We start from the raw sequence: 16,635 nt of genomic DNA on the forward strand, positions 1-16,635 counted from the left end.
TTGGCCTTGTCGTTGTTCACCTTATGAAAAACCGGTGGGTTAAGCAAAAGCACCTATCAGTTGTATGCCGTTTATTTTCCGAACGCGGAACAAGAAGTTGACATCATAATTTGAAATTTAATGTGGCGATTAGAAGTGGAGAATTACGAGGTTGTTTTAAATATACAAAGTATAAAAACTGATATTCATAAATAACACGTTTTCATTTAGAATAACTGCGTTACATAGATTGTTAATCAGTTAAAACGACTAGGAAAGATTTCTTGTTATTGACTATGTCAAAAAAATTCGCGCTATCGACCTAATTTTAACGGGAGGTCTAATATCAGAATCATTTTTAAAATTCAGTCTAGACCAGTGCTCTTCAACAGGGGTTCCGCAATACATGCAGTGGGGTTCCGTGAGTTTATAGGGTTCCTTAGGGGTTCCGCGTTTTTTTTTTTTTCAGGGGAAATCATTTCTTGCTTCAGCATGTTGATGCGTCATTAAAATTATTCTTAGACCACCGTGTCTTATTCAAACTACAAGTAGGCCAGTTCGTTAAATAGGAGGTTTAGTCACAGTGCAATAAATAGACAAAACTGAAATATTTTCGGTTGTTGCGTCACTTTAGTCATTGTTATGTAACTAACAAGAAAAGAACGCCATTGTCGCACCCTAGTTACATGTTGTTCAGCTTTTGTTGGAATATAGTAAAAATAGTGTGAAACCCGACTTTTTAATACCTTCAAAAAAAACATGGAAAGGCATAATTTCAGATTTCTCTCAACAAAGAGATTACAGCAATTGCAAAAGAAGCCTCAAAACTTCTTTGTCAATTTCCCAATACCTATTTGTGTGAATCAGCATTTTCTGCTTTAACAACTATTAAAAACAAAAACAAAAAAATGTTCAAAGAGTGTAGACATGAGTGTGAGAATTGCATTGAACGCCGTGGAGCCACGATTCAAGAAGATTGCAAAGGAAATTCAAGAACAACCTAGTCATTGAATTTCACGCTTGTTACCTATTTTCTGTTTCGTTGTTGAAAAAGAAATATTTGAATTGCAAATATTTCGTGTTACGAGTATTTCGTTTTTTTTCAATTTTGTTAATTGGGGTTCCATAAAAACGAAAAATTATATCAGGGGTTCCGCAATAACAAAAAGTTTGAAGAGCACTGGTCTAGACTCTAGTCTAGGTCTCATTCTCTGGGAAAAAAAGGTAGGTGGAAAATAATATCGCCAGTACCCTACCGGATTGGCCCAGTGTACATAAAGTTTGTCAACAACTGTTTTAGCTATTTGAATCTAAATTCCAGACACACAAATAAATACTGATAACGAGCTAATGTTCACCAACACGTCTGAAAATCTTTGCGAGTGAAAAAGTATTTGAGTCTTGTTTATCATCAATCAATCAATAAAACAACACTAAACGGGCAAACAAAATGCAGAGGACCTGGCAAGCGAGCATAACTTAGGAAAAAGTTAAAAACGTACGAGTACGCGCCCGTCCACCAAAACAGCTAACACACGATACAAAATTGTGCAATAACTTTGAAATCAATTAAAGATGTAATCCTTGACATCGTGCCGATTAGCCAGTGTTATGGAAATAAACAAATAATTCAATGATCACGGAAGCAAGCATTCCGCATTGTTATCTCACAGTGATATAGTTTGTCGTCCCGGACCGACGGGAACAGTGCGACAACGACCTATCTAGTTTGTGTGTAATTGCTAGCATATTAGGACTGGACCTTGTTTCTGCATTCATGTAAGACTATTGAAAAGAAAGCATTTTCTATAATTTTATATACTGTATTTTAGATCAGATAGATGGAAATACGACAGAAAGGGTTGGTTTATTTGTACGGATAAAGGTACCGGTACCGAAATTAAGCTCGGACTACTCTTTTAATAAATGGGACCGGATATACAAAAAATAAACTGCATGAACGTAATATGTGAGAAATCGCAATCGACTCTCACATTTTGTGCGGACGTTCCAGCTAGTAGATAATCGCTAAATGTATAATAAGAGGTGGCGGTGTGGCTCACCGGCTCAAAGTCAAAGCCCATATAACTAAGTCGCGCAGCAGTGGAAATTGGCCGCCATTTTCGATCATCGCCGATGCGTCGTCTGCCGAGCGTGCAAGCGGCTTTGTCAGTTCTACATGGTACTCGTTTAGGCTATTACTTATTACTGTAAAATGACAGGCTTAGCGAGATCCAAACTGCAAACTCGGATAGATTCACGTTAAGACCATCAAATGGACAAGAACATTTCACAGTTTTACACCACTTTCGTATCATGAAATAGGAATGAAACGGATTAGCAACGCTTATCAATACAGCTTAATTTGGAGCTTCAGTAAAAATGTATCACATAACAATAATTTGGAATGTTGGAAAGTATGTATGTTGTGTGTATGACAAAAAAAGGTATATAGGAATGGTTCAAAGGTAGATGAAGCCAAAGGTGATTTTCCTTCATCCAACGGGACCTGCAGTTTCATTTTACTGGCCGAGCAATAACGATAGATGCTGCTGCATTCCATTCGAAAACATGCTCTGCACAATAGAGTGTCCTATATTACTAGGGGACAGTATCGAATAACGGAACAATCATCTTCCCTGATATCAACTGTTTGGTGTGAAAGATTCGCATAAAAACGACCCAACGGTGCAAAGAGTAATTTAAAGGTTTTGTACTGTTTTTAAATTTATTTTTATGCATTTTGAGCTGGCGGATAGAGCAAGACTTGTGTAATACTAATAGTAAATTCTTTCATTCTTCTGGTAAAATCTTATTTTAGAATGTTCATTAAATCGTATTATTGGATTTCAATGAAAAGTGTTTGTTTCTTAATTAAGCCTAGCAGTTATTTTGGTATTCCTTGTTCATATACCCAGCTGTTTGTGGATAAAATTGAAATGTAATGCTGTACCAACAATATTTAAAGTGCCAAATGCACCCATTCATATCCTTGTTCATAAGCCATGCTGTTTGTGAATAAAATTCAAATGGAATGCTGTACACACAATATTTAAAGTGCCAAATGCACCCAAAAAATTAAAATCATCAAGACGTGACTTGACTAAAATATTGAATGAGACAAAAATCATCAAAAAAGAACAATACAGTATGTTGTGAACACAAGATTATCTCAATTTGAATTTTATATATACAACCTCAATGTATTAGGTTCAACGGAGCAATCGTACGCCAAGGGCCACCAGGACGAATTAGTTGTGTCCGAAAGTTGTAACGTGATTGTCAAAACCGCGCAAGCTTAAAAAATGAGGTCGGGAGTTTGAAATGTCAGGTATGCCTATATACTTTTGTTAATCATGGCAATAATGAGACTTCAAAAATTCATTCAGAGTTGACAACGTCTAAATGCTTTAAGATCGCGCAATTTGGGAAGAAGCTTTCACATAGGGAGCAAAATCTCAAGTCCTGTTTTAATGAAGACCAAATCGGCTCACTACACTGGAACGTAGATTTGCATCGAAGGGCAATAAATGAGACTGTAATGACTGCTTTGAAAATCAGATGTGCTACTGGTGTGAAAGGGAATGTGTCCTGTTTTTAAATCTTTTTTAAACATATTAAAATTCACTGTTTTGTTTTATATAGGTGATGAGCCACACTGTCGCTTCAGCACCGAGATCACTCGTGGAGGCCGGTGTTGTTTCGATCTATGTGCGCTTACCAGCATTCTCTTTCGAGCTTGTGAACAACCGGTTTGACCTTATGAATTGTCGTCACCCATGCACTGCACTTTATTCAGATTCGAATAGCAAATTGAAGAAAAGTAAGGAGGCGAAACAACGTACTTAAACGTTTTGGTAGAATAAAAATTCGAGCGGCCAAGTCAGCTTCACTCTTACATAGATGGTAGTGGTAGCATCACTCTCGATATACTACCGGAACGGTGAAAGTACCATACGGAATGAATGCCAGTTACAGAAGAAGCAGTAACAATTTGAAATTATGACTAAATATGAAATGAAGCAGGTAGTAAAATAATTTTTACCGTTTATTTGTGTTCAGTTATTAATATTTGACAGATTTCGTTTGCCTAAAATTGGTAATTTTCTTTTCAACTAAAATAGGTGAATTCCATGAACTGGCCCAGGAATTGCGGTTACAACTAACATATTTTAAAGAATATTTTCGGGTGTCAACAAAACAGTTTGACGAGTTACTCAAAATTGTTGGCCCCAAAATCCATACATGAACCACGACCAACAGGAGGCCGATGTCTGCTGCAGAGCGATTGGCTGTCACATTGAGGCAAGTTAATGGTTCTATTCTAATTTTATGTTGTAGAATTTGAATTTGTGACCATTTTTCATATGATAAATTTTTTCACGTTTAGATTCTTGGCAACTGGCGACTCCTATCGCCAATAGTTATCGTTTAAGAATTTCAACTGTTTCCCTCATTGTGCCAGATACATGCAGGTATGATTTTCAAATATAATTCCAACCTTCTGTATCTTTAATTAATCCAGATCTCAATATCATGGCTGCTTACCTCATGATTTTCAAAATGTTTCCCCAATCACCTTTTTCTATGCTTCGTTTTGCCATGTCATGGGGAAGACTAATGATCGAGACAGTACTCATTTGTATTCGTAGCTGACTGGGCATTTCCTTTAAAAGAGAATATCATGCGACCATATGATGGGAACAACCTGGACTGAAGAAAAAAATATACAACTCCAGGTTGTCACGGGCTTGTCGAATGATAGAAAGTGCGTTCGGAATGCTTCAAAATCAATGGAGAGTATTTTATAGGATAATGCCTCTTCAGTCTATAAATGCGGATGTGTGGTGAAGGCCACCTGTTGTCTCCACAAATGCGCAAGGAAGTAACTCAGCCACAAGAAGTGAAAGCAGCTCACTCGAAACCTAAAGCAATATTTTACTAAGAAGTTTGCCCTTTTTTCATATTTTATAGAGCCATTTGGGAACATTATTCCTATGGTTCTGGAATATCCACCAACCCAGGATGTGTGGACGACCATTAGTAATGAGTTTGAAGCGAAGTGGCAATTTCCGAATTGTTTAGGGGTCGTTGATGGCAAACAAGTCGGGATATATGTTCTACAACTATAAGAAGACACGCAGCATTGTATTAATGGCAGCGGTTGATGCAAAGTGAAAATATTTAATCTATCACTTATCAATTTTTGAACCCTTTCAAAAATATCATAAACATTTATCCTTTCTGTTATAATTATTAGATATTGGAGTAGTAGTGATGGCAAATATTCCCAGACTTCGGTTTTGGCGGAAGATTGGCTAATGGTAACCTCAATCTTCCCAATCCGAGGTAGGAAGACGGTCGTATATTTTCAACAAAAAATGTTACCGCCTCACATATTGCATTGCACGTACTTGTACGTATTTAACTTTTTTATTAAGTTATGCCCGTCCTGGGGGTACTCTGTATTTTGTTTGTCCCTTTGTTGTTGTTTTGTGTTTTGTTTGTATCAGAGTGACCAAATAAAATTGATTGATTGATGTGAGTCTTTTGTGCTTTGTTTTGTCGGGCCAGTGGAAAGAACATCATGCGACAGTATGGGGGAACAATTTAGACCTAAAATGAAGGATACCCTTTCTTTATGAGGTTTCTGATTATTACTCAGTCTATTTGGTGATGATTGATTGCCGCTGATGACGTTAAGGCATCATCTGTCACGTTTTATATGTGACTAGTCGTTTTTGTGTTTCGCGTGAGAAGGTTCTGCTCGAGTTATCATTGTACACTTTAAGTTGTATTGTTGATGACGATTAAAGTCGCAGTCGAACCTCGGAAATTCTAATTTTAGCGTAGTAGATGTTTTTAAAAGATAGAAAGAAAAAGCTGCGACACGTGTACTTTGTTCTTACGAATGATTTGAGATAAAACTATCTGTAGACCTATTACTTGAGTTACCAAATCAAGAAGTGATAAAAGAAATAAACATTATGAATGCAGACTTTCCCAAAAAAGTTGTTCCAACTTTGAAAAAAAAGGAAGTTGAGAAAGATAGAAAACAAAAATTGGGAAGAAATTATGATTCGCGCCACAGGATGTGCGAAAACTCTTCCTAATTCAAAAAAAAAAAAACTATTACAGCCTTCATGACAACATGGACGAGAAAATTAGAGACGCAAAGCTAGATTGAAAAAATTAGGACGAATCCGAAAAGCTGGTCTCGCACCAAGGTTTCAAGTTATTTTAATGGTAAAGTGTGGTAGAATTTGTCAGATCACTAAAGAAAAAGAAGAGGAATATTAGCCACCCTTCCTATACCATGTAGTAAAAAGTTTCCTGCAGTAGTGGTTCGAATAAAGAAAAAACTTTGTCTCGTAGAAAACAAGTGGAAGTATCACAATCTAAATTAATGTTGAGTGGTCGTGGTTCCGCCATCGCTCGTTGACGTAAAATGGCAATGCTGTATGTTCAATTTCATTGCCAAAATAACAGTGACAAAAAATCGTTACTGAAACAAGAGAGCTACGCACAAATATATGGACACGTTAGACCAGAGCGAATCAATCCTTACCGGTACCTTTGACGCTACCGGTACCCTCAAAAAAGTTCTGAATTTCCAGTAGCAAGAATTTTGCAGAATCAAAACGTACAGCCAGTCATGACACTGACTAAAATCCGTGTTCCCATGGATAAAAAATAATACAGCAAAATTTTAGACGAAATATCAAATTTCATAGAATTCACGCAAAATTTTGAAATAAATAAAAGTAATAGCCTTCTAGCGAAAAAATTAATCTTTAACCACTGAAAAGTTCAAAGCAATTGGTCCAGTATTCGAAGAGAAAAGCGACTTTTTAAAAACGTGTCAAAGAACAAGAACAACATAATATTGAAACGATCGTTATGTCCACTACGTGTCCAAAAACAAGCTCGGTAAATAGATTGAATGTTTCAAAACAGTCTATGCATACTCATGGATTGAGGTATCGGGTCTTTTGTCGTTTTCGATTAGTCCAATTTAAAATCATTGTATCCGTTCCAATGCTTCCAACATCAATATCGAATTTCCACGAACGACCACCATTCCAACAGGTGCAGTCTTCCCGTCTTTTCTGTACTCTGTTCCATCATCCACCAACTAGATTCACAAAGCCATTTATCAGCCATAATGACGAGTTACAGGTACTTGGGGATTGTTGGCCCCAAAATACAGAAAGTAACCATCAAAATGTTCTTTTTTATTATTAATTTTGTCATTATTTTATATATATATTGACATTTTATCGAGCCATTTGGCACACACTGCAACCTATGGTTTTGGAATTTCCATCGACCCATTATGCGTAGACCATTGCCAACGAGTTTGAAACGAGGTAGCATGTCATCATCTATGTTCTTCAAGTACAAGAAGACACAAAGTGGGAATAACTATGGAGAGTATTCCATAGAGTAATGCCTCTTCAGCCTACAAACGCGGATGGGGTGGCGAACTTTATAATTCCTGCGCATGGGAGAGGATCAGTTGGATGAAAAGAGGGGAGTTTCCATGGGAGCTGAAAACAATTTTTGAGAAGTTTTCCGGTTAATATTCATGTTCACTTGCCTAGGCTTGTGACTTGTTTTGTCATTTCTTCGATCGGTGAACGCGTTCAATACGTTTTGTTCGTGTGTGATAGAAATTTTCCCTGTGTTTCGTGTGAGAAGGTTCTATTCGACCTATCATTTTCCTCTTTAAGTTGTATAATGAGATAGAAAAAAAAGGCTGCGACAAAGTTGGCGAGCACGCTAGAATCGATAATTCGTGTGAGAGTTATTGACATAAATAACGAAACGGAAATGAAATTTCCTCTGCGATTTAGGTTAGACATAAGGTTTAGAGACAGCAACCACCGCTTTGTGAAGCATGGAAATGCTACACTCCATTGAAACATTACACTAACATGCATTGAATTTCACTCGTTCGAGCGCAATTTTGGAATAAAAATTGCAAATCAAGTTTCAAGGCTGCATTTGCTCATAAGAACATAGTGTTGGACGGTTTTGGGGTTTCAGTGAGTGAGTTAACATACGACTACGACCAAAGAATTAACAAGGCTCGTATCATCGTGAATAGCGGCCGTAATAGTTTGGTAGCAGAGTTTTTTCAAGATGCAAACTCTTCAACTTTTTTTTGTAGTGGTTTTGCGGAGTGTCAGGGTGTCTCAGAATTTCTTAAGTTGCCGGTTCACGTGTCCCCGACAATCTCGACCGCCAGATTCGCGACTAGTGCTTTTGTCAGTTTAAATATATTTGCAAACGCTATGGAGTTTTAACGCTAGACCTGAGAATTGAGATGATTGCGACTGATCTAAATTAATGGTGAGTGGTCGTGTTTGCGTCTTTATAGACTTCTTTTACTCTTCATTTAAGTAATGATACTAGCACTGGTACTCCATTATTGTTTGTGGGACATTGTTTCATGGTGGCCATCTGTAAAGAAAAAGTTGAACGACCAATAATGAATTTAGAACAACACATCGCTGGGAAGGAACAGTCAATTCTCTGTTCCCGGAATTAACAAAGCACTGAAATAGATTGCCGTCATCCGATCTTGAGCAGTGTTCTTTTCAAAGCACGTCACTGTTGGAGGGGTCGATGGTAAGAGAAGAATAAATAGGCCATCAAATCTCGCAAATCCTTTCCATGGACCGCCCGCCCGTTCACCAGAAGATTGCCTTGTGGACCTTAAAATGGTTTGCAGAGAGGCTATCAACATAACAAGTGAGCGGTACAAAAAATGCGTTTCTGCTGCAGCGAAAATACTAAAAAAAATGCCTCGATATAGAAGGTAACAGGTGAATTTCATGCACTGGTCCAAAAGTTGCGGTTACCAACGTATTTTCGCATGTCAACAAAACAGTTTGACGAGTTACTTGGGATTGTTGGACCCAAAATCCAGAGTTAACCACGACTTACAGAAGACCGATTTCTGCTGCAGAGCAATTGGCTGTGACATTGAGGCAGGTTAATGATTCAATAGAAATTTTCTATTTTAGTTTTATGTTGTAGAATTTTATTTTGTGACAATTTTTCATAAATATATTGTAAATATTTTCTCTTTCAGATTCTTTGCAACTGGCGACTTCTATCGCTAACAGTTATCGCTTAGGGATTTCAAAATTAACAATAAAAAGAACATTTTGAGCCAATGTTGATTGTAGAGCCGTTCCCAGTAGTTGGTTGCGCAAGATTGGTAGAAAACACTAAGTTCAAGAAATGGAGTCTGTTGATAGAATATCGGCTCTTGTCTGTGCATTTTTTTTATCGTTAGTGGATGGAATAAAACTGGGTGGCTCGGAAGCCGTCGTGGAATCTTTACTCTGTGGTTACTCCGTCATGATTACACATCAGCAGCCTGGCAGACAGAGTAACGGAATACTCGTCAAATAAATAATTGTTGGCAGTACCCTAAGCCTGCCAATGCCGGTAAATTGTGCTTTGACGGAGATCAAGCAAATCATCTCCTGCATGTTTTCGTGGACAACAGAGAAAAGCAATGCAATTTCAATCTTCCAGCAAGGTTCAGATCCACTCCGCCATCCTTGCACGGAAGGACAATAATGTTATAGATCACAACTTTGACATAAAAATCTATGAATCATTATATCACTATCGAAAATTTTCTTGAAGGTGGAGATACAGCTTTGCTAAAAACCATTTTGCATGGATCTGTAATAAAATTGATCGCAAGAAATACACAAGTATAGACGTAACAACTACCTCCTGTTGACCAACTCAAACCATCGACTGACCGAAACGTGTTAAGTAAATTGCATGACTAGTCATGCGATTTATGACGTAATAAATACACCACAAACTCAAAGAATGAAACATTGATGTGGTGAGTTGCTCGGAACACCTTTTTATTTTATCATTTAAGCCTACTGTCAGTAAAATCTCAAATATGTAGTTAATTTGGCATGCGTATGTTATGGCCGACAAACGTGTGGTGATAGACAAAATAACTGATATTTAATAATGAGAGGATTGAACTAAAGCATTACGATCAGAAAAGATTTAAAATTTGAAAGAACATTAGTAAATGCCTGTTATAAACCAAACAAGAATCTAACTGAACGATGGAAGCCACCTCCCGGCCCCCCAAGTGCAGAAGTGGGAACATCAATCCCAGATGAACAGAAAAACTGGTGAGTTACCCAAAGGTGAGTAACTAAACGATGAGAAAATTAATTTAGGTCAGTTCAACTAACAAAAAAAGAAAATCTATAAATAGGATTCAGAAAGCACAATCGGAGAAGTCGCAAAAAGAGAACCACCCCCGCTTCTGAATGCAATAAAAAAGCGACAGGGCCAGTACAAGGTGTTTGTATGCAGAAGTCTGTTGACCAACTTGCATTAGCGGTAGGAGTGCTGATATAATTGGAGGAACCATTAGATCTCCAGAAACATATATATATGCCACAAGCTCCAAACCAATGAGACCAATACTGACATTTGAAGAATGCGCTTCGTCAACACAGAAGTCCCAACTCTTTGAAGTCAACTGGCAATACTTCTGAACTCAAATGCTAAACATGTTGACTATGATTCAATAAAATCCCTTCACAGTGAAAATTAAAAGTTAACAAGAAACTCGTCCGATCAACATTGTGAAAAGAGCAAAGTTACTAGTCTAATGCACAGTGTATATATGAACAATGCCCGTGTAAAGCTATTCGACATTTTGGTTAAGAGTAACTTGCATTTTGAATATTACATTACAAATAAAAACAAGAGAGCAATGCTCAAATATATGCACACAAAAACCGGAACGAAGTATGTAATATATTACAGTACCTGTACCGTAGTCTTCACAGCTTCGACTGACCACCAAAACGCGAAACCGCACGAGGTGCGAATTTTTTAATTTTGATGACGTAATCGCACAAAAATTCATACTGAAAACGAATCCCATTGGATAAAATCTTTCATCTACAAATACAATCTTAGGCCACTTAAAATTTCAAAGCAATTTTTGCATAACAAGAAGTAGAATACTAACAGACCACTACAAAACAATCCATAAGACCACTTCGGGTTCAATTAATCTTATTCGCCAATTGGTAGTTTAATTGATATAATGTTTGTTTAGGAAATAAAAATGGTAAAATGCAATAGAAGTCGAACGTCGCTTAAGACAGAGATGATTCATCTTAGCCAGCCGGAGTTTACGATGCCAGTTTAAAAGAAAATTCTTCACAGGTTGTTTTATCTATGATACTACCGCAAATGGCACACATTCTGGCTGAGTGGCACGTGTCAACAAAGCAATAAGTGAAATAGCAAAATCTAACGATCTGGACACAGTCTGTTTTGATCTCTTAGAATTCTAAGATGACAATTGGACTAATGACGATGTCCATTTGTCTGACCTGGGCCTAATAGGATATTTGTCGGTGTTGGCATGTCAGGTGGAGGCAATTTTGAATACAGGTTGGTGATAGACAACTTTTTATTCACGGGTAATTAATGGCAACTAATAATATGCCCATACTTTTCATTGAATTTCATTAATTGGGTACGACTGTTTTTTCTATAGTTTATAGTTTTATACTATTCTGTTGTCACATTTGCTCACCATATAATAACCGCAGCCACAAGTTTTTTTTGGTCTTTTTTTTAATTCTAGTTTGCATAAAGTATTGCCATGATCTTCTTTTGATCAGTGTCTCACATATTAAAATTGACTTAAAAGGTATTGCCCGATTTTCATCGTGTCTTTATTTTATTGTGTTCTTTTGACTGTTTTGGTGGACGGGCACCTACTTGTAGGTTTTTAACTTTTTCATTAAGTTAGGCTCGTCCTCCAGGTCCTCTGCATTTGGTTTGTCCGTTTGTTGTTGTTTTGTCTTTCTCAGAGTGACCCAAATAAAATTGATTGATTGCTGTAAAACTGCTATGGACTTCATTTCCGTATACCTTGTTATTTCTATTATTTTTTTTTAAATTTAGATGATAGTATACAACAGTGTTGTAGTTCAGCTTACATAATCGATAAATAATGGCAAAACGATCTCAACGGATTGCATGTCAGCGATGATTCATGATGCATAGTAAATTGTATTCTTTATTGGATATATGATATATATTTTGGATTTTGATGCAAGATACATGAACAGTACCAACCTGTTCTCATAAATGAGTAATTAACTATGAATGATTTATAAATTTACAGTAGTTTATGAGTCTTTTTAATATTTTTAATCAATATTATGATTAAATTAAACTCACAAGTAATAAGATTTCCAATATTCTTTCATTAAAGTAGTGAGTGATACACCAGAAAAATAAAGTCTTCCTGAAATATCCAATAACAATGAAGAAACAAACACCAATAAAAATATTTATCAAAATTGATAGCTTTTCATTTTTATTTATAATGATCGTTGCAACTTCATTTATAATATACTGTTTTTTATACTATTCATCTTTAAATTCCCATGTCCCATACGATAGTTTCCTGTCGTGAATGAACGTTATATTTTTGTCAACAGGTATTTTATCATGGAAACAAAACGTTTGTGGAGGAACAAAGAAACTGATGACCGCGGGTAAGATTTATATCTGAATTAGGTATTGTTAAAGTGTTGCATATGTCATACAATAGGCATATGTACAGTATCTTGTTCAGTTTTACAGTGATTTGACAGTTGTCTGGTTTCCCACTCATCAATGTCAAAGCAAAAGTGAAATTTCATGTTACTATTTTGTTGTGTTAATATTTGCACATGGTAAGAACGTCTAGTTCTAGTTTATGTGATTTGTGGTACGTTATTTTTATTCAAACAAAAAATGCATCAGGATGCAGGGGTAATTACAAGGCAAATAAAGATTCATCTACGAATAAGAAAGCTAAGTATTTTTCAAATTCTCCAAGTTGTAGTAGTGAAAATCAAGAGGTCAAACAGAATTCAGGGAATGTCAAATTTGTATCAAAAATATCCATTGCGTTTGCATAATATATTGTCAATCATCATGATTTTTTACCCTCAGGTTTATTTTGGGGTAAACAGAAAATTGAATTTGTCAAATTAAAAAAAAAAGATAATAAATACAGTAGTCTGTACCTGCGCTCCTTTGTAATAATCCCATTTATGATAATGTTTCGGACTATGAAAGTCAAAAATTATGTGAATGTATAAGTGAATGGACTGAGTATGACATGATGCTTGTGAAAAATTGGTGTCAGTACAAATGTGCACGTCCTGTTAAGCGTAAGGAATCACTGGTTAACCTGCCTGGGGTGATCACATGCATATGCTAACTCTGATGACTGAAGCATGGCCGATGAGTAACATGAATCCAATTCACAGAAAGACCGCCGCCAACAAATAAACTATATGGCGGGGACTACGTGATATATATTTATTCAAAATATTTCACTTTTAGGTTGAAACTACCTTGTCACTGCTTGTATAATGTATTCGACCTTTTATGCTCTTGAGTGCAAGTACTTTGTTCAGGAAAGTTCTCCTAATAGTAAACCTCGTAGTTGTGGGCTTGTGTCCCATCTATGGTACGTAGTTAAATTTCTCTTTTGCTTGATTTTCAAAACCAAGAAGTTCTCGCGAAAATGTCCAGGAATCAAAACTCCAGTTACATTTTTATTTAAATTTCGTAAAATAACAAATGTGAATATTTGACTTTCCGGGGTCTTTTGTGGCGCATTTAAGCATGCTGGTGTATATTTGATTAAAATTTTCTCCTAAAGAAGTGGGTGATCAACCTATTGATATATGAATAAAAAGAATGCCTACGCAGAGAAGCGTATGGGAATTTTTCCAGAGGCGCTCTACCGACATTGCCTGCCAGTGAACAGCGGAAAATATATGAGATATGGTCTGTGTTCGTCGACATTCACGAAAAAAGCAAAACTATGAGCTCCGCGTGCAATTATCTTCTAATCAGCAAATTTGCTCAAAGTCACTCGCATTCACTCAGAAATACGAAAGATTAATCTCTGAGCGAGATTTCGGGCGAGCACGAAAAGACCAAAAGTATTATATTGTAGAATTGCGAGCTAGTAAATACGGCGAGACTTAAAGCAGTCAGTACGACCAGGAAAACAGCTATGAGGTAGTGAATTCCACATAACTGAAGTTTTTTTTGTTTAATAAATAGTAAGTAAACAGACAGTAAAGTTTGTGTAAACGGTACGAAAAAACAACTCACTAAAAACGAGTTCCGAAATTTCAAATGAATGCAGTACATTATAATAGCTGTAATGTAAGCACATCGACGTAGCAATCGTTTCAAGATTAATTACTAGTGTTTCTGATATGTACATTAATACACGGCAAGCCAAAGTTCTGCAAGGTTTGATGCATAACAGATTTGAGCATAACTGGCTATGTGAAAACAAAGAACAAAGAAGAACGACTGGACAAGCGCTTAGATAAAAGTGGTGAAAATGAATATGAGGTTAGCACTCTATCTAGCGTAATATTAACAAAAAATGAATGAACTTATACAGGTGTTGTTGCACATAGACCAAATAACAAAAATGAGTTGCTGCATTTGACACTGACTGCCGATTGCCGATGACACGGTCACACGGACTTCACCGATCTTCTGGCAGCCTGATAGACTACTTGCATTTTAGTATACTGTCTAGTTTTAAAATATCAATGAGGATGAACTTAAACATTGGGAACAAAATGTCAATTGGAAAAATTTACATTTAGACAATTTTAGAGCATATGAAGCTCATTTTCCAAAGGGAAATGAAATTAGTATAGGAAAGGTTATTCTTAACCTGCAGCTATCGAATGCTATTTCAAACAGTCAACTATTGGAAAGCCACAGGTGTTACATTGTAAACGTACGTTGTTTACAATTTTATCGTTCATTTTGACTCTGAAAAAAATTTGCGGATCGGGAAACGTTTAGTAAAAAATTTGCCTTTTGTTGTTGATATATGCTTTGTGACCTAAGTTTCTCAATTGTGTTTTATTCATTTAAGAAAACCACTGTTCTTTGCCAAGTGTATAAAGAAGAAGCTGATTTATGCATTTATTTTATTTGTGGACAAAGGGACAGTTGCGCGTTCGATACGTTTTCATTGTGTCTCGTTTATATAGGTTCCGGGCTATTAAAATACGTGACGACCGGCATACAGACAATGTTCAGTCAGACAATGCATCTTATCAGACTCGAAAAAAAGTCTGCAGATAGACTTAGTTTCAGCGTGGACTGCAGACTTAGCTTCAGCGTAGAAGGTGAGACGACTATAGTCATAAAAAGCAGTTTTCTGTCTGTGAGAATTATGAATAGTACGGTACTCCTGTAAATAACATGGAAACCCCAAACCATTTTGATTTTAATATATGAGACAAACTAATAAATTTTAATGGATATCCATGTTTACCAAAGGAAAAAAGCAGATGCATCAAGTAGAACGCTTATAGGCCTTGCTAGACATAAGTACCCCATTCTAAGCAGCACTATTCGGGTCCACAGTCTTTGGCCTGATGCCTATGAATTCACAACATCAGACAAAATGATTACCGTAGCTTGTGCATTTACAAATATATTCAATCAATTGTGCCTTTTGACTAAGAATATCCGAATTAAAAAAAAATCGGCATTGACTATCTTACGCCTACACCTAACTATGAACTTGGCATCTGTAAACAAAATCAATTATAATAAGTTTTTCAAGTTTTGCGAAGGAAGAGGCTGATAACCCAGAGAAAATTGTAGAATGATGCAAACAAGCGCAATATTTTCGATTTGAATCAAAGGGACATGACGAAGATGTGTGAGCGACATTATGAACCAAGTACTTACATTATAGTTAGGTAAGTACTTCATCTTCCATGTATGTCACCCTATCAAAAGAGTCTTTAGTATTGCAATAATTACACTTTGTATTGCAGTGGGAAAACAGAAAAAGCTGAATGTCGATGCTTCCATCTATGAATTTACCAAAAACTCAAGACTGAAAAATGTGTCGGACCGCCACCAAAAACTAGAAAGAAAATCAAAGCTAGTATTTTCAGCTTCAGGAAATTCAAGGCATTCAAACATAGGGCTTCAAATTCAATATTATTATAAAATTGGAAATGTCTTCTATCGGAACATTGCTTGACCACTAAAAAGCTAACCGAATTTGACCAACCTAACTATTGTATTGAGATAGATAAAAATTTAGATTCTATTTTGGATGTAAAGGTTGTTTCGAATTTAATATTCGAAATAATACAATGTTACAACTGCTGCATCATGTTGAAAGTTTATGCATTTGCCTTCAACATGAAAGTAATAGAATACCACATTTAAGGAACAAAGCCTCCGGAATGTAGTGAATTCGCCATATGCATACAGGTTTGTCAAAATCTATTAATTATATACATCAGTCATTTTAGTGTTAGAATATTTTGTAGATGCAGAATGGGAGTTGGTAGAGATATTTTTAGTCAGTTATTTACAAGTTAGTCAGGTTATGAGATTGGAATGATGAGACATAAAAGTGAAAGAAAATTGGCAATCGCAGGACTATGCTGAGGGGTAGTCATTTTTTTAGGACTTCAAAGTACAATTTTTCAGATCGCAAGCATGTGAGATATTCACTTCTCTCCGGGATATGCAGCAGCTGCTTCATTTTTGTCTCTAAAGATA

The 16,635-nt window shown here is 36.3% G+C and overlaps 1 long non-coding RNA gene across 1 annotated transcript; it reads left to right on the plus strand.

Annotated features, from left to right (window-relative positions):
- Window positions 1-1,739: 1,739 nt before the first annotated feature.
- Window positions 1,740-4,278, plus strand: LOC144425900 (uncharacterized). Its single transcript, XR_013477714.1, has 4 exons — window positions 1,740-2,687; window positions 3,190-3,310; window positions 3,625-4,005; window positions 4,104-4,278. It is a non-coding gene; the product is annotated as an uncharacterized LOC144425900 (long non-coding RNA).
- The last annotated feature ends 12,357 nt before the right edge of the window (window positions 4,279-16,635 follow it).

This window comes from Styela clava, chromosome 8 (genome assembly GCF_964204865.1).
Source record: "Styela clava chromosome 8, kaStyClav1.hap1.2, whole genome shotgun sequence".
Classification (NCBI taxonomy): domain Eukaryota; kingdom Metazoa; phylum Chordata; class Ascidiacea; order Stolidobranchia; family Styelidae; genus Styela; species Styela clava.